Here is a 19,926-nt window from a genome sequence, read left to right as displayed (position 1 = left end):
TATTAAAGAGTGATAATAATTTTTATATTAAAAATTATTATTATTTTATATCAATTTTTATAACCATAAATTTTGTAAATTATATCTAATTTATCTGTAATGGTTGAAAAGCATAACAATAATGTCATTCCTTTTGCAAATTATAACTAATTTACCTGTAATGGTTGAAAAGCATAACAATAATGCCATCCTTTTTAATGGCATTTAAGCTTTATAAATGAGGACTGAAATTCATGGGATTACACTTTTTTTTTTGAGTGTTTTTACTTTTTTTTCTTATTTATTCTACCAACTTGTGGATCATCACAATTCTCCTTATCACTATGTACAAATAATGTTAAGTTTTTGTTCATTTTCCTTATCAACATGTATAAATAGTGTTAAGTTTTTGCTTATTTAAGTTAAAGATCAATTCTTTGTCATTTTTGGGTAGTGTATGATTATTCTAATGTTGAGACCATTTATTTAAGATCTAAGACTTTGGTGGTTTAAATGAAAAGAAGATTAGTACTCAAGCTTTATTTTCTTATTTCTGTAACAATTGTTTCTTATTAGTGGATTTAAAATCTTTCCCCTTTATTATTAGCTATGACAATCCTATTTAGACTTTTTTGCTTCAATCATGAACAAACCTCTATGTTTGGGCCTTCATCCTCTCATCTTTGTAAAGGTCTCTTTTTGTAACTTCTTCAGTGGTGCTAGGCGGATTCACTTAGAAGATCTTGCTTCTTTGGTAGCATATGCATCCTATTTGAATGATTGACACCTTTTACTAGAGAAGGGTTCTACCTTTTGTCTATTTAACCCTTTCTTCTATCATGTAGAAAATGAAAGGAATGGTCATTAAAGGATCAATATTTGTAAAAGTAGAGAAAAATGGATATTCTTTTGCAGCTCATGTCCTTTTTGAAGGTTTGTCACTTTTTGTTACAAATGTTTTCTACCGTTTTTCTATTTGACACTTTGTTCTCTGCTCTAGATTATATTTTTTCCTTTTCTTTTGTTTTCTACAAGAATTCCCTTTTTTTATCTATTTCAACCAATATTGATCCTTTGATTACCATTCTTGAGTGTTCACATTCTTCCCCTAACTTGTTTTTTCTTCAATGGTAGAGATGCAAAAGTTTTTGCTTCTAAGACTATGAAGAGATTCACATTCATCTTCTAGCTAATGAACCCAATTATGTTTTTAAATGAAACATATGATTTTGATATCAAAGGTTTATCTACAAATATGATGGTTTTGGGGAGAATCATGTCAAAATTTCGCCTCCAAGAGACATTGATCTACCAAGCTATAATCAAAATACATCTACACCTATTTCATGTTTTTGAGGAGTAAACAAAAAAATATATGGATGACTTTTGGTGGGTGTGTGTGCATTGATGCTATCTCACCACAATCTTCTTGTCACAATGCATTTAGAAACTTTTAAAGAAAATAAATTTATTCATCATGAATTGAGGTAACACATGGTTAAAGAAGAATAAAGGGGGTAGGATAGGTGGTAAAGAGGGAAAACACAGTGATAGGAGAAAATGACCAAAATTTAATATTTGGCATCTTTATTTCTAAATATCAATTGAGGCATAGTAATTCCACTTCCCACCACTTAGATACGTGTCGTTATTGGAGTACAACATTTCTTTAATCTTTCCACTTTTTGTTAATCCTGCACTTAACAAATGACATAGTAAATTTTTAATAATATTTTGTGAATTTTTAATTTAATCATGGTTTAAACATATAGTTTAGATATGCAAAAAATTTAATGGTGATATCCATTGTTGTAGAGGTGACTATGAGAATATATTGGCATCATTAGTTTCAAACCATCTTATTAAAATTTATAATTACAAAACAAATTAAAGTACCCATTAAAAGAGACCAATAAAAATAACTACATTAAAAATGATATATTTTTATTATATTTTTATTGTTACCGTCAGTAAAAAAACAAGAAATAAAATTTACTTTATAAATTTATGTAATCTCTCTATCTTCCTTCCCAACAACTCAATAATTACACTAAAAACTAAATAATAATACTAAAAACTAAATAATAATACTTACTAAGGATGTATGAGAATATTAAATAAATTTATTTAATTTGCATGTAAAGTGGATCGATTTTCTGTTGTGTTGTAGAATAGATGGCAAATAACCAAAATTCAAAAGATGGCAAAGAGCTCAAATTTAATCCAATGTCACCTCTATGTGAGGTAGAAGACCCCATAAATATACACATAAATATACACAGTTCATAGTTTTGTATGCTAACTTGTTATGAAGTTTTTCATTGTTTCAAAAATAGTGGAAAAATCGAAGATTTACAATCTCTTTCACTTCTTTTCCATTCGTAGAATTGTCTAGTTGCTAGACATGTTTGAACTTGCCAAATTTGGTGGGTCCAGCCCCTACGACCTTATGCTAAGTGTTAACTATGATGGTTGATAGTATGTGCATTGATTGGTTTGATTTATTATATGGTTGTTGGTTCACTTTAATGTGGTGTACTATTGGCGTGTGGAGATGAGGACATGTGTCCAGGTTTCAAGCTCTATTCCTTCCGCTCTTTCTGTGCCTCGAAACATTACCTGTTCATTTCATTTAGTGTTATTTGCTTTGGCTGTGGCGTGCTGCTTTGAGAACATTAAATACCCAATATATGGCTGGTTAGCTCCAGCCGTGTTGCTATGCTGCTGGTGAGGTTCCTAGATCTGTTGTGCGAGGGTTTACTATGTCATTTGCCTTCGTTTTCATTTTGGCTATGCCTAGTCTGCTGTAAGACGTGGGTCTCTGCTTGTGAGCAATGCCTCGCTCATTCTGTGCCAATGGACAATGGCAGGAGATGAATTTTAATTAGTGAAAAGTTAATTAAGTTAAAATATGTTTTAATTTAATTTTATTTATTTATAATGTTTTAATTAATAATTTTTGTTAGTGTTTTAGAATATTTCTAATGTAAATTTTATTTTATTATAATTATAATAATATATATCTGGCAACATGATGCTGATTTTTTTCAATTTTTTTTTTGTTTATTTAATTTATTTTTAGATTTAAAAAATATATAAATATTATATATAATCTTATAAATATTTTATTTTTAATTTTATTTTTTTATCTATAAACTAAATATACATTAAAATTAATTAAATTATAGGTTTACAAAATATTTTAAAATTTAATAGAAAACAAATTAATTCTAATTTTATTTTTATCTATAAATTAAATATACATTAAAATTAATTAAATTATAAATTTACAAAATATTTTTAGAAAAGAAATTAATTCTATGACCTCAGTCTTCAATGTGAAATTTTAAAGTTTATAATTAAAATGAATATTTTTTTATTAATTTTTTCATATAATTCTAAATTAATTTTAAATTTTATAATTAAAATAAATAATTTTTTATTAATATTTTTCATATAAATCTAAATTTATTTTATTAACAAATAATTTGTTGTTTCTCTTTTTTATCATCATTCTCATGAAGTAATATTTATATGCAGGTTCTTTATGAAAATAGTGGAGATGAACGAGATGTTCTGCCTCATGTAGTGCCTCATGTAGTGTATGTTGCTCGAGAAAAACACCCCAAAGTTGATCACCATTCCAAAGCTGGTGCAATGAATGTTATGGTAATTCTATTTCTAACAAATTTGTGATGACCATTCAACAACAGTGACCACATTATTTTCTGTGAAATAAATAAGGAAAAAATTAATATAAATCTAGTCCAATATTATTGAATTCAATGAAATGAATTTATACCTATAATGGCATTGATATGTCTTTCAGGCAAGAGTTTCTGGAGTGATGACAAACTCACCTTTCATACTCAATCTTGACTGCGATATGTTTGTGAACAACTCCAAGGCCATTCAACACGCGCTGTGTTTTTTTCTCGACTGTAAGTCTGAAAGAGACTGCGGCTTTGTACAGTTTCCACAGTTATTCTATAGAAGCATCAAGGATGATCCCTTCGGAAACCAGATGAAATTATTTCTGAGCGTAAGTATTAGTTCATCCATAGTTGTATGTTTCTGTTTATAGCATAGTTACCAAGTTCGAATTCGGATTCGAATTCGAATTCGATTCGATACGATAAAAATTCGAATGAAAAAAATTTAATTCGCAAAAAATTCGATAATAGACATCATAAAAACATTTTTTTTTCTTAATTTTTCCTCAATTTATTTTGAATTATGAATATTTTTTTCTTAATTTTAAATAATATAACAATGTTAGAAATAAAATTACTATTCATCTTTTCTCTCCAAAACATCAATCTTTCCATAAATAAAAACTAATTTAGTTACTTCACACATTTCGTTTCCATGATTGAAAAAACAGAAATTTTCTAATAATAATTTTACCTTCTATTTTGTTCTGCCTTTTTAACTTTTTATTTTCCTTCTTTATATATGCCATCTAAACTCTTTATTTGGATTCATAGAATCTTGTAACAATGAAAAAATAAACTACTTTCACTTATTTTCTGTTATTGAAAAAACTGATTTTTTCTAATTTCACTGATATTTTCAATTTTTACTTTCTTTTTCTGTTGGTCATTTTTCTTCTTTCCCTATATTCCATCCCGCTTCTATCTCTCTTTTCAAAGTAATGGCCTCCTCCCATCTCACTCTGCTTCCCTCATTCGGTCCGTTAAGTGTTGGGAGGAAAACATTGCGACTGAAACCCTCTCAATTGGTAATGCTTTGGGGTTTGAATTTGTATTATTTACATCGATTTATTTATTTATGGTTATACTCCTCGTACAGAATTACAGAGATTATGACCATTTTTCTATCCAAATATACAAGTAATAGTTGGATTGACTTTGAAATGGGTGACTGTTTACTAACCCTAACTCCTTGTCATTTTCAGATTTTCCATATATGGTAAGAAGGCATCCTGCGCACAGAATTAACAAACTGCATTAACCCGCGATTAACCTTTAATGCAACGAATCGGATTGAATTTCTGCGAACTGTTCGGCGGACGAACCGAATCGGCGAATTTCCGTACTGTTTGCCCGAATTCGGGCGAACTTGGTAACTATGGTTTATAGGCCATTAAATGATACTATGTAAGGTGGGTATAAATAATATGCCTGATTAATTCATATATATATAAACAAACTATAATTTTTATAGATATAAAAACTATCTTGTATTATCTCCTTAAACTTTTCTCGAAAAAACTGTCTTGCAAAAATATTTGTGTCTAACAGGTTTTGCCTCTCTCCTCTCTCCACATGTGATGAATCTGAACTTAAATCCTCTCTCCACATGTGATGACTCTGAACTTAAATGAACCCAGGCTTCTAGCGATCCTACTATCATAAGATTTTATCTCTGATCAAGATGGTATTCTAAAGATGGGTATTCTATACACAGACACTAGCCAGAGGGATGAATGGACTCCAAGGTGCAGTCTACTGTGGAACAGGCTGCTTCCATCGAAGAAAAGCGTTATATGGAGTACCACCAGCTGCAGACCAGTATAAGAACAAAGATGTAAGAAAAATTCATAACCATGCAAAAGGTAAAGATTCCTAAACTGGTTAGCCTATGTCAGTTGCATCAGTGAGTCTTCTGTTTCAATTACTATCTAACCGAGGCATTTTGTGTACTAATTTCAGAAGAACGAAGTCTTTAATGGACCTCTTTCTGCTCCAATCAGTCTTGAAATTGAAATGAAAGCTTATCCCCTTGTATTGATTACAATACAACGTTACTGGCTGATAATATTTATTCATTTGGCTTTTGGACAGTGTTTCATTATTTGAAAGCATCTTCCTGGTCTTTGGAGGCTCTTTCAAGTATATTTGGACCATCTTCTGCCCTTGCAGCATCTGCTCAAACAGTTATGAGAGACACCCAATACAGCATCTGTTCTTTTCCTTCCTTGGCGATAGATGAGGCTTTGAATGTTTCTAGCTGCTACTATGAAACCAACACTGCCTGGGGCAAAGAGGTAGGTTGTACAACTTGCTTGATTTAATTGTTAAGAATACATAGATGCAAAAGTCACACAAAAATGTGGCTACCCCAAGTTGTAAAACAAATCTCACTGTTATAACTTTACACCCTATATTCCATATACTTAATGTACCATCCAAATTCACTACATATAAGAGTTTTAAGATCACCCTAGTCCCAGTCCCAGCATCAGCTCTGTCTATAGAATGTAGATGACAGTTACAAGGGTTTGGTGTCTACTAATATAATGACGAATTGGTTCTGTAGTGAGTAAGCTTGACAGATTGATGTCTACATAAAATGTGAATTGGTTATGTGGTGAGTATGCTTGATTGTCTATACTTTCCACATGCTGTCTACATAAAAGGTGAATAGTATGCTTGACTGTGTAGCCTGGCCTCCTTTTATGTGGAAAGTATCAGATGGGTTCTCTACATAGCCATATTAATGTCTACATAATGGTGAATTAGTTTTTTTTTGGTAGTTCACGGACACCCACTGTTAGCCTTTCCTCTTTCCATGTAGAAGGTATTGTTTGTGCATTGTGTATTTCTGTTAATAAAAGAACAGTCAGATATGGGATTTTTCAATAGCTTCTATGACTATAAACTCTCCTCTTTCTCAGGTTTCATGTTTTATTCTCTAACTGCATACCTTACGCAAATATTGAATACAAAATTTGCACCAGAAAAATCAGATCTCTGTACTTTCCTTTGCAGGTGGGCTGGATGTACGGATCTACGGTAGAGGATGTCATGACTGGGTTCAAAGTCCATTGTCTGGGTTGGCATTCTGTATTCTGCATACCTGAGCAGCCAGCCTTCCTGGGAACTACACCAGCAAATGGTTCAGACACTCTTGTTCAATTGAGGAGATGGGCTACTGGGCTGCTTGAAATATTCTTAAGCAAATTATGCCCCTTTCTGGGTATTGACAGAAACATCATGGTATGCCAGAGGATGGCTTATGCTTATTTTACTCTGTGGGGATTCCTCTCAGTGGCAACGTTCCTTTATGCAATATTGCCAGCTTTATGTCTGTTAAGTGGCAAATCATTCTTGCCCGGGGTAAGATCAGTGAATTCAACTAACAAGCATGTATGCAAGATATGATTTCTATCATGTTGTCAATTTACTTGATCCTGAAGTTCATGAATTCTTTATATTACAGATTGTGTTGGATATTTTTAATGGGGAAAATACCAAAAACCAAATATTCAAACACACAGAGGCAATGCTCTGTTTCTTTTGCTCCAGGATCTTTTGTGCACACAGAAGACTTAAAAAAAATTCACTGAGGAACAGAGGATTTCACCATAAAATATTTCTATTCATTAAAACAAAAAAAACATTCACTGTGTCTCCATATGAGAATTTACACTGCTGGAAAAATTCCCATTAACATTTACTGCTGTAAAACCTCCATTCACATTTACTGGTGTAAAACAATTTTACATACTGCTGTAAAAGCAAAACTTACACAGGCTTACAAAATTCGCTCCACCATTTTCCTTATGCACTGCTGTGCAAAACCACACATGGTTTTTCGCTATGGCCAACACAAAAAAAATTACATCGCCAAAAAAAAACTCACACCCCTGTTCTTGTTTTTCTACACACTGCTGTGTGTTTTCCCTTTTTCAAAAAATACAATGAGCAAAAAACTCAAGCATATATGTTTTGCTCGCTATATAAAACATAATGCGTAAAAACTCTATATTACCGTGGCCCCCTTTTTTTTACATTACATATGGTCAACACTTAAATAAATATATGCCGTATATATAAAACTAAATGCATTACGTGCCCTATGTAAAAAACTTAACTATTCACCTAAGTTTATGACAAGCATTAATGAAAGGTATGGTCAACCATGCTTTTAATTTACTCCACGCAAAACATTGAATTGATGTGGGTTCGTATGCAGCTCCAGGTGATCAACGGCGGAGAACACGGGAGCAAATCCAACGGTGGAGAACAATATCGGAGGACCAACAAGTGTTGAACTTTATCCTCCGAGAAAATGACGTTGCGTTACGTCAGGGCTGAACCACGTGTCAGCTCCACATTTTCTCGGGCCCTTGTGTACGAAAACCATTCTCTGCAGGTAGGCGGTCCGAGAAATCTTTAAACCGGTTTGTGGTTTTTGCTGGCGGTTTTGGGGAGCGTACGGCTGCGTTGAAATTATATTTCAACACTCCCCTTTAATTTCAACAGCTGGGCATTCGGTCATACCGAGACACTTTCTCAAAAATTCAAAGCTCTTCTGATCCAATGGCTTTGTCAAGATGTCTGCTACCTGTTCTTGAGTCCTGCAATGTTCTAGGACAATTTCTCCATTGTTCACCAATTCTCTGATGTAGTGAAACCTTGTATCAATGTGTTTCGTTCTCTTATGAAACACTGAATTATTTGACAAAGCAATAGCTGAGCTATTGTCACAAAAAATCACTGTCGCTTTTGCCTGCTCTTAGCCTAAGCTTCTCAACATTCTTCTCATCCACACTGCTTGACATGCTGCTGCTGTAGCTGCCACATATTCAGCCTCTGCTGTAGACAATGCTACAATGGACTGCTTCTTAGAAGCCCATGAAATGGCTCCTGAACCCATATTAAAAACATAACCGGAAGTGCTCTTCCGATCATCTACACTTCCAGCCCAATCGCTATCTGTGTATCCAACCAAATCTGAATGTTCTGAGGCATGATATAAAATTCCAAACATTTTGGTACCTTTGACATACCTCAAAATTCTCTTTGCTGCCTGCCAATGTGCCTCCTTCGGCCTCTCCATGAACCTGGAAATTAAACTAACAGCATACATTAAATCAGGCCTAGTAGCTGTTAAATACATAAGGCTGCCCACAATACTTTTATACAAACTAGGATCAAAATCCTTGCTGCTGTCCTCTCTGCTGAGCTTTAATCCCATCACTGTGGGAGTGATTGCTGCCTTGCATTCTTGCATGTTAAATCTGCCCAGAACTTGATTTACATATCTTGCTTGAGATATAAAAATTCCTTTTTCATTTTGATCTACTTCTATGCCTAAGAAGTATCTCAAGAAACCCATGTCAGTCATTTCAAATTCATTCTTCATGACTGATTTAAAATTCTTAATGAGCTGATCATCATTACCTGTGAAAATAACATCATCAACATATAAGACAACAATTAAAATTTTACCATCCTTTTCTTTGATGTAGACTGTGGGTTCTCCTTCACATTTGTCAAATTCATTATCTAATAGATATGAATCTATCCGGCTGTACCATGCTCTTGGCGCTTGCTTCAGCCCATAAAGAGCTTTCTTCAATTTGCACACTTTGTGCTCTTCACCTTTCTTCTCATATCCGAGAGGCTGTTCCACATAGACCTCTTCCATTAACACTCCATTTAGGAATGCTGATTTCACATCCATTTGGTAGACTTTCCATTTGTTTTGTGCTGCTATGGACAGCACTGCTCTCACGGTTTCCATTCTTGCAACCGGGGCGAAAGTCTCCTCATAATCTCTCCCATACTGCTGCTTGTACCCTTTGACAACCAGCCTTGCCTTGTGCCTTTCTATCTTGCCTTCAGCATTGCTCTTGGTCTTATAGACCCATTTTACACCAATGACTTCTTTGCCTTTTGGTAACTCAACCAAATCCCATGTTTTGTTTCTCTCTATGGCATTAATTTCCTCATCCATAGCTTCTATCCATTTCTTATCTTTAATAGCTTCTTCAAAATGAATAGGATCATCAACATGACAATACAAGGCAAATAAGGAATTCATTCCTTCTTCATAAATTTCACTTAGATTTCTAAACTTCTTACCTCGTTCACTTGGTGTGCAAGTGCTTGAAGATGCACTTGAATTTCCTCCTTGTGGTGTGCTTGGAGAAGCACTCTCATTGATCCTCAATGGTGTCCCTTGCTGTCCTTGTGTTGGTGCTGCTGTTTGGGGATTCATTTCAGCCACCTCCTCTTCATCTTCATCATGAGACAAACAGTGTTTAACATTAACTGTCTTCTCTATGCTTCCATCCCAAGCTTCCTCTTCAATGAATTGAACATCCCTGCTGACAAAGAACTTCTTGGTAGATGGAATGTACAGCCTGTAGGCTTTGGATTCATCACTGTATCCAATGAAGATGCATTTCTCCCCTTTGCTGTCCAACTTCCTCCTTAGCTGATCTGGTATGTGTGCATAGCCCACACACCCAAAAACTCTCATGTGGGTGACTCCTTGCTTTCTCCCACTCCATGCCTCTTCTGGCACTTTGTTCATGACTGCTTTTGTAGGACACCTGTTCAATATATAAACTGCACAATGTACAGCTTCAGCCCAATACTCATTTGGCAAATGCTTTGCCTTCAACATGCTCCTTGCCATCTCCATGATGGTTCTGTTCTTCCTTTCAGCAACTCCATTTTGTTGTGGAGTGTACCTTGCTGTAAACTGTTTATGTATTCCATTTTCTCTACAAAATCTTAGGAATTCCTTGGAGATATACTCACCTCCTCTATCAGTTCTCAAAACTTTAATGTGCAGCCCGCTTTGGTTTTCAACAAATGCTTTGAAGTTTTGGAATTTCTCAAAGACTTCACTTTTGTTCTTGAGGAAATATATCCAAGTCTTTCTTGTAAAATCATCAATGAATGTCAAGAAATATAGGCTGCCTGCTAATGATGGAGCTTGCATTGGTCCACACAAATCTGAGTGGATAATCTCTAAGGGTGTCTTTGCCCTTATACTCTTCCCTGATGGAAAACTTTCTCTATGTTGTTTTCCCAAAATGCAGCCTTCACATAGGCTGTCTGGTTTCTCTATCAATGGTAATCCTCTTACCATTCCTTTTCTGCTCAATAAGTTTAGACCTCCAAAATTTAGATGCCCAAATCTCAAGTGCCATAACCAGTTCTCATCCTTTGGCACGCTTTGGAAGGCCTCTTCGGTGACCGCTGCCATTTCCCTTTTGTTCTTCATGTCTGCCCTGATCCGGAGAGGGAACATCCTGTTCCTTGTCATCTTCACTTCAGCAATGCATCTTTTGCTGGGTGGTATATCCATGATGGTGCACACATCATTTTTAAAGAAAACATTGTAGCCCTTATGGACAAGCTGTCCAATACTCAAGAGATTACATCTCATTCCGGGGACATAGTATACATCTGCTATGGTTTTCCTTTCTCCTTGCTTTGAAAGTATTTTTATTTCTCCTCTTCCCATAACAGACACTTTACTATCAGTTCCTAGTGTGACTTCTGATTTCACATTTTTATCTAGGGCAGAAAAGAAGGCTATGTTTCCGGTCATATGGTTGCTGCAACCTGAGTCTAAAAACCATATGTCCTCACTATGTGTTTCAGCCATGTTACAAGCTAACAGGACATTTTCTTGACTGCTGTTTTCTCTTGTAACATTTGCATTTTGTCTGCTGTTCATATCATGCTGTTTCTTTCTACAATCACTAGCATAATGTCCATACTTTTTGCAATAATAGCATTGAACATTAGATTTATCATACCTTTGTCCTTGAGCATGATGTTGTCCTCCTTGTTGGCTGCTGCCTTGGCCTTGGTTCTGATTTGGATTGTTGCCTCTTCCTTGTGCATTTGATGAGTTGTTCCTTCCACCTCTATTCTGGCTTCTGCCTCTTCCTCTTTTGTTTCCTCTGCCTTGACCTCTGCCTCTTCCAAAGGACATCTGGGTCTTGAAGGCTTGCTCAAGAGATGAGTTTTCATTCCTACTCAACCTCTGCTCATGTGTTATCAGTGATGCATGCAGCTCATCAACTGAATAGCTTGAGAGATCCTTTGTCTCTTCAATAGTGGTGACTATGGCATCAAACCTTGAGGGTAAGACCCTCAATATTTTCTCCACAATTCTTCTGTCTTCAATGGTTTCTCCATGAGTTCTCATTTGTGTGATTACACCAATCACATGAGTGAAGAATGAGTCAATGTTATCTGACTCCTTCATGTTCAAGTTCTCAAAATCCTTTCTCAGCAATTGTAGTTTTGCTGTCTTCACTCTCTCCATGCCTTGATAGGCTGTCTTGAGGGTTTGCCATGCTTCATTGGCTGTCTTAGCTGCTGCTAACCTTGGAAACATACTCTGGTCTACTGCTAGATACAACAACACACGGGCTTTTGAATCCTTCTTCCTATTGTTCTTCAGCAGATCCTTCTCTCCTTGAGTTAATGCATTGAACTCAGTTTCATCTGCTGGTTCTTCAAAGCCTTCTTCAACTATTTCCCATAAATCTTGGGAAGCAAGCAGAGCTGTCATAGTTATTGACCAGTAGTCATAGTTCTTCCCATTAAACTGTGGGAGCTGGGTGTTAAACAAACCCATACCAGTGCTTGTGCTGGCCATTCCTTGACTGTATATTTAAAACACTGACTGTCTCTTCAATAACAAACAAGATAGCTATGAAGAATACCTGAATCCTTTGTTGTCTGAGTCTTTTGTCTGCCTGAGAAGTTTTGCTGCAGCAACAACCTTCTCCCTTCAGCTTCTTTAACTTCCTTAAAGAGCCTAAGCCTGCTCTGATACCACTGTTGGATATTTTTAATGGGGAAAATACCAAAAACCAAATATTCAAACACACAGAGGCAATGCTCTGTTTCTTTTGCTCCAGGATCTTTTGTGCACACAGAAGACTTAAAAAAAATTCACTGAGGAACAGAGGATTTCACCATAAAATATTTCTATTCATTAAAACAAAAAAAACATTCACTGTGTCTCCATATGAGAATTTACACTGCTGGAAAAATTCTCATTAACATTTACTGCTGTAAAACCTCCATTCACATTTACTGGTGTAAAACAATTTTACATACTGCTGTAAAAGCAAAACTTACACAGGCTTACAAAATTCGCTCCACCATTTTCCTTATGCACTGCTGTGCAAAACCACACATGGTTTTTCGCTATGGCCAACACAAAAAAAAAATTACATCGCCAAAAAAAAACTCACACCCCTGTTCTTGTTTTTCTACACACTGCTGTGTGTTTTCCCTTTTTCAAAAAATACAATGAGCAAAAAACTCAAGCATATATGTTTTGCTCGCTATATAAAACATAATGCGTAAAAACTCTATATTACCGTGGCCCCTTTTTTTTACATTACATATGGTCAACACTTAAATAAATATATGCCGTATATATAAAACTAAATGCATTACGTGCCCTATGTAAAAAACTTAACTATTCACCTAAGTTTATGACAAGCATTAATGAAAGGTATGGTCAACCATGCTTTTAATTTACTCCACGCAAAACATTGAATTGATGTGGGTTCGTATGCAGCTCCAGGTGATCAACGGCGGAGAACACGGGAGCAAATCCAACGGTGGAGAACAATATCGGAGGACCAACAAGTGTTGAACTTTATCCTCCGAGAAAATGACGTTGCGTTACGTCAGGGCTGAACCACGTGTCAGCTCCACATTTTCTCGGGCCCTTGTGTACGAAAACAATTCTCTGCAGGTAGGCGGTCCGAGAAATCTTTAAACCGGTTTGTGGTTTTTGGTGGCGGTTTTGGGGAGCGTACGGCTGCGTTGAAATTATATTTCAACATTTCGGAGCCTGCTTTTGCAATTGCAGTTGCACTGTTCGTTTCAATCTATGGCTTTACGCTGTTCGAATTTCTTCGCATCGGCGGTTCTATTAGAGAATGGTGGAATAACCAAAGGATGTGGCTGATCCAGTTCTTATCTCCATTTTTATTGGCCACGTTCGACGTTTTGATGAAGTTACTAAGGGTTTCTGAAACAGTTTTCGTGGTGACCCCCAAGGAACTGGTGACGTGGATGATGCTTGTGAGAGTGACTTCACATTTGATTCATCTTCATTATTCATTATACCAACCACAGTGTTATTTATAAACTTGGCAGCCATTGTTTCTGGATCTGTAATTTTTGTGTCAGGCAGATATCATATATATAGAGACAAGCTATTTGCAGAGTACTTTTGCAGTGTATGGGTGGTGATAAATCTGTGGTCATTTGTCAAGGGATTGGTGAGAAAAGGGAAGCGTGGCATTCCTTGGAGCGTAGTTATGAAATCAGGTGCATTGGCTCTGATTTTGTGCGGTAGTACTTGGAGACAGAATTAACATTATTTGACATGTATTCTGATTATTTGAAAGCGCTATAAACCTGAAGAATGGACAAATTAAGCATTAAACAAATTCTGTTGGAGATAGTCACCAAGAAATCGATTACATATACTTGGTTATTGGCCAAATTGAAGCATGTCTATCAACTGGATAATTCCATGCATGGAAAAGAAGTGAAAGAGATTGTAAACCTTCCATTTTTCCGCTACTTTTTGGAGCAATGAAAAAATTCAGAACAAGCTAGTATATAAAACTATGAGGTAGTATATAAAACTATGAACCGTGGACATTTACAGGGGTCTTCCATGTCACATAGGTGACACGATTAAATTTGGGTTCTCTGCCATGTTTGGATTTTTGTTCTTTCCCATGTATTAAAAAACAATTCAAATTTTTATCGTTTTAATTTAAGAGCGATTCACATTACCTCCTAATCAACTAGATTTATAGATTTACGTAAGAGTCTCACAAATCTTTATTGCTGTGCTTTACTTAATGGGAAGGAAGTCAGAGAGATTGCATAATTTTTTTAGTTTCAAGAAATTGTCCGTTTCTTTCACCAACATTAATATTAACCATATATATAGTTGTTAATTTAATTTATTTTTGCTATGCTTTACTTAATGGGAACGAAGTCAGAGAGACTGCATAAATTTTTTTAGTTTCAAGTGATTATCCGTTTCTTTCACCAACATTAATATTAACCCTATATAGTGGTTAATTTAATTTATTTAATTTTATATTAAATTTAAAAGCGATCAATTTTGCAAACTAAGAGTCATTTATTTGCAATAAACTGGAAAACATAAAAATAATTTGCTATCCAGTTTAGGGAAAACTATCCAGCACAGGCTTCTCTCCTTTTCATAAATAAAGAGTACCCCATAACAATAATTTGCTGGAATATTATCAAATAGCGGCTTCTCTGTTTTTCATAAATAAGGACTACCATTTAAGGGACCATTTTCATAGATAAGGACAACCATACCATTGAAGGGAGTATATCAATGGTATAAGCATTTTAATTGTCTATAGTATTTCTTTTGATAACCTGTAGCTCTTCACAATTATAGTCATCACCATGAAGAAGCAATATTAAGTTTTTGTTCCTTCAATTTAAATATCATTCCATTTCATTGTAACTTGGTTTGTGATTTAAAGATTTTTCCATTTCATTGTTACTTGTTTTGTGTTTTTTTTAATACTTAAATTGTTTATTTAAGTTTTAGGATTTGATGTTCTAGTAGCCTATGTTTGGTATTCAATTTGTTTTTTCTATCGTTGTAACAACTAGTTGTTTGTGGGTAGATTCAAAATATTTCCCCTTTTGTTTGTGGGTAGATTCAAAATATTTCCCCTTTTGTTATTAGTAATGATGTAAAGTTTATTTGATTATAATATATATATCAAGAAACATCATATTTTTTTTTTCAATTTTTTTGGGTTTATCTAATGAATTTTTAAATTTAAAAAATATATAAATACTATATATAATTTCATAAATATTTTATTTTTAATTTGATTCTTTTCTCCATAAATTAAATATACATTAAAATGAATTAAATTATAGATTTACAAAACATTTTTTCTGTTTATGTAATGAATTTTTAAATTTAAAAAATATATAGATACTATATATAATCTCATAAATATTTTATTTTTAATTTGATTCTTTTCTCTATAAATTAAATATATATTAAAATGAATTAAATTATAGATTTACAAAATATTTTAAAATTTAATAGAAAAGAAATTAATCTCCTGACCTCACTCTTCCATGTGAAATTTTAAAATTTATAATTAAAATAAATATTTTTTATTAATATTTTTCATATAATTATAAATTTATTTTATTAATAAATAATTTGTTATTTCTATTTTTTATCATCATTCTCATAAAGTAATATTTATATACAGCGTCTTTATGAAAATAGTGGAGATGAGCGAGATATTCTGCCTCATGTAGTGTATTGTAGAATATGAAATGACTTATTTCCAGCCAACTAATATGCTAACGATATTATGAAGAAAAATACATATAAAAAAAATAAAACAAATAAAACACAGTTAATATGTGAGCTAAAAAATGTTGCAAATCTCATATATAAATTGAACCATTAACTACATTCTTATATAGTAAATTTATTACTAAAATGTTTATCAATCAACTCTCAAATAAATCTATTGACACTAAAGCTAATTTCCAGCACTAGCCACCCTAATAATTTGTTGCCCTAATTTTGCAGAGAACGCAAAATCTGGTTGACTAATTTGTCAGAAATTTACATAACTAATTAAGCATTATTCCCAACACTCCCCCTTAATGATTAATGAGGATTTACTCTCTTATCTCGTAGTGCCAAAAACTGATCTTTTGCAAGTGCTTTGGTGAAGATATCTATCAGTTGATGCTGAGTATTTATAAGCTTCAATGCAATATTCTTCTCCTTCACCAGATCTCTAATGAAGTGATATTTCAGGTCAAAATGCTTTGTCTTGCTGTGATGAACTGGATTCTTTGCTAACTTGATGGCACTTACATTATCACAATAAATCACTGTAGGCTAAATTTGTTTTTCTCCAATTTCTTCCAAATTTTTTCTGAGCCAAAGAGCTTGTGTACCTATTGAGGTAACTACAACATACTCTGCTTCTGTGGATGAGAGGGCAACAATGCTTTATTTTTTTTCAGCTCCATGTAATCAAACCAAAACCAAAAGAGAAACAATTTCCAGATGTGGACTTACCTCCCCAATCTGAATCACTAAATCCAACAAGATTGAAATTTTCAAAAGAGTAGTAATGAATACCAAAATTTAGAGTGTCTTTCACATACCTTAAAATCCTCTTGGGTGCCTTCATATGTATTTAAGATGGATTTGTCATATACCTTGAAACAAGTGAAACTAAATATGTAATATCATGCCTTGTGTGGGTTAGAAATATCAAGCTCCCCACAATACTTCTATAAGTTTTCTCATCAACTAAATCAACACCATCATCTCTACATACAACCTCTCCATGAGCACTTGGAGTAGGGGATGGATTACAATCAAGCATATCAAATTTATTTAGCATATCCTGTGCATACTTTGTCTGACAAATGAAAATCTCATCCTTACTTTGATAAACCTCCATTCCTAGAAAATATTTCATGATTCCTAGATCTTTCATCTCAAATTCATTCATCATAGCAACTTTGAATTTATCATTCATCTTAGAACTACTACCCATGTACAATATATCATCAACATATAAACTTATGATTAGAATATCAATACCTTCTTGTTTGCAATAAAGGGTAGGATCACTCTTACTTCTCTAGAAGCCATTTTCCTGAAAGTATCCATCAATCCTTGCATACCACACTCTTGGTGCTTGCTTAACACCATACAAAGCCTTCTTCAACTTGTAGACATTATTCTCCCTTCCTTCCACTTCAAAGCCTTGTGGCTGCTCCACATATACTTCCTCTTCTAAGTACCCATTCAAGAAGGCCCTTTTCACGTCCATATGATGTATGCTCCACTTTTTCTAAGCTGCTAATGAAATCTACATTCTAATTGTCTCATGTCTTGCTACTGGTGCAAATGTCTCTTCATAATCAATTCCATACTTTTGTGTGAATCCTTTAGCAATTAATCTTTCTTTGTGTCTTTCAACACTCTCATCACTGTTATATTTAGTCATATAGACCCATTTGGTGCCAATCTTTTTCTTGTCATGTGGAAGCTCTGTCAACTTGCAAGTGTCATTCCTTTGAATGGAATCCATCTCTTCTTGCATGTCTTGCATTCAAACCTCATTAGTACATGCATCTTCAAAACATGATGGTTCAAATTCAGCCTTGGCTAATAAAGTAAAATTGACTATCTCACCTACTGGGCTTTGTTCATGTGCTTGATTTGCACTCCTCTGATAAATATCACTCAATCTTCTTACCTTCCTTGTAGAACTTCGAGAAGAAGTTGGACTTGAACTTGATGTTGAAGAAATTGATGAAGGGCTGCTTGGTGGAGTTAAGCCACTAGTTACAGAAACATTAGTTGGCTACTCATGATCATTATCAACAATTATATCATCATTCAAAACAAATTTTGTCTTCTCAACATGCCCTTTTTGATGACCATAAACTCCTCCTTCATCAAAAATTACATCTCTTGAGACAATAAGCTTGTTATTTAGAGGATTATACAATTTATAAGCCTTGCTTGTCTCACTATACCCAATAAATATACATAACTCACTCTTTGCATCTAACTTTTTTCTATTTTGATCAGGTACATGTACATAAGCCAAACAACCAAAAAAATTTGAAATGATTAACATTAGTCCTTTTTCCATACCAAGCTTCATAAGGAGTCATCTTTTCCAGTGCATTGGTGGGGCTACGGTTGAGGATGTAAACTGTTGTAGCAACTGCATCTCCCCAATAAGAGTTGCTCAATCCCTTAGTTTGTAACATGCATCTTGCCATTTCAACCACAGTACGAATTTTTCTTTCAACTATGCCATTCTATTGGGGTGTGTATGTTGTAGTATGCTACCTCCTGATGCTATTCATATCACAATAACTCTGGAATGCTTTTGAGCATTATTCTCCTCCACGGTTAGTCTGCAAACATTTGATCTTGCATCCTCTTTCATTTTCTACAAGGGCTTTGAACTTCTTCAATGTATCCAGGGCTTCACTTTTGGCCTTCAAAAAATATACCCAACAATTTCGTGAGTAATCATCAATAAAAGTGATGAAATATGATGACTTACCCAAACTCTTAGTCTACATAGGACCACATATGTCTGAATGAAAACGCTGAAGTGAGTGATGAGCCCTCCATGCACTGCCCTTTGGAAACCTTTCCCTTGCATGCTTTCCTTTAGCACATCCTTCACAAACCTCCTTATGCTCTTCTACCTTGGGCAAACCAAAAACTAATGCATGTGCGGTTAGAAACTTCAAACTCTAGAAATTTAAATGCCCATACCTGAGATGCCATAACCAACTTGAATCCTCATAAGCCATATTTGCAAGACTGTTATTATGTTCATCAAATCTCAAGGGAAACATCCTATTTCTTGTCATAGGTAAAATAGTGATCACCTTATTTCCCTTATTCTTATCATAGATAGTACATGTCTTATTTTCAAAGACTACTTTATAATTTTTCTAACATGGTTGCCCAACACTCAACAAATTATGCTTCAATTGTGGAGTATAATAAATGTCATAAATAATCTTTACACCTTCTTTTTTTTGGACCTCCATAGCTCCTTTGGTAGCAACCTCCAATGATTTATCATCACCAAGCTCAATCTTGGATTTGAAACTTCCATCCTTTGCTGAAAACGACTTCTCGTTCCGTGTCATATGGTTAGAGCATCTACAATCTAGGTACCAAACATCTTTACCAGTATTTTCACCTTTGGCATAAGATAAAAATAAATGATCTCGAGGATACTCACCACTTTCTTGAGCATAATTAGCAATTTTACCTTCTTTCAATCTGCATTCTCTTTCAAAGTGGGCATACATGTTACAATAGTAACATTGAACATTTCTCTTATCAAATCTATCTCTACCTCTTTTTCTGAAACTACCTCTTCCACTTGAGCAACCTCTTCCTCAACCTCTTGAATAATTTTGGCTTTGCCATTTACCTTGACCTTGATTGCTTTTGGTACTACTGCTACTTGCATCTTCATTCTTTGTAATTTGTAATTTAGAGGAAAAAGATTTCTCTACACCTTCAAAAGTGTCCTTCAATATTTCTTCATGAGACATCAAAGATCCATCCAATTGATCAAACTGTAGTTTTGCC

The 19,926-nt window shown here is 34.4% G+C and overlaps 1 pseudogene across 1 annotated transcript; it reads left to right on the top strand.

Moving 5' to 3' along the window:
* The first annotated feature begins 3,513 nt into the window (after positions 1-3,513).
* LOC149211989 (cellulose synthase-like protein H1) lies at positions 3,514-14,218 on the top strand (annotated as a pseudogene). Its single transcript, XR_016250193.1, has 6 exons — positions 3,514-3,648; positions 3,809-4,021; positions 5,410-5,557; positions 5,787-5,989; positions 6,714-7,070; positions 13,575-14,218. The product of XR_016250193.1 is annotated as a cellulose synthase-like protein H1 (transcript).
* Positions 14,219-19,926: the final 5,708 nt, after the last annotated feature.

Source organism: Pinus tabuliformis, chromosome 1_1 (assembly GCF_031772625.1).
Source record: "Pinus tabuliformis cultivar Carrire ecotype Pingquan chromosome 1_1, CPIR1, whole genome shotgun sequence".
In the NCBI taxonomy this organism is placed as follows: Eukaryota; Viridiplantae; Streptophyta; class Pinopsida; order Pinales; family Pinaceae; genus Pinus; species Pinus tabuliformis.
This window is presented reverse-complemented; position numbering and strand designations above follow the sequence as displayed.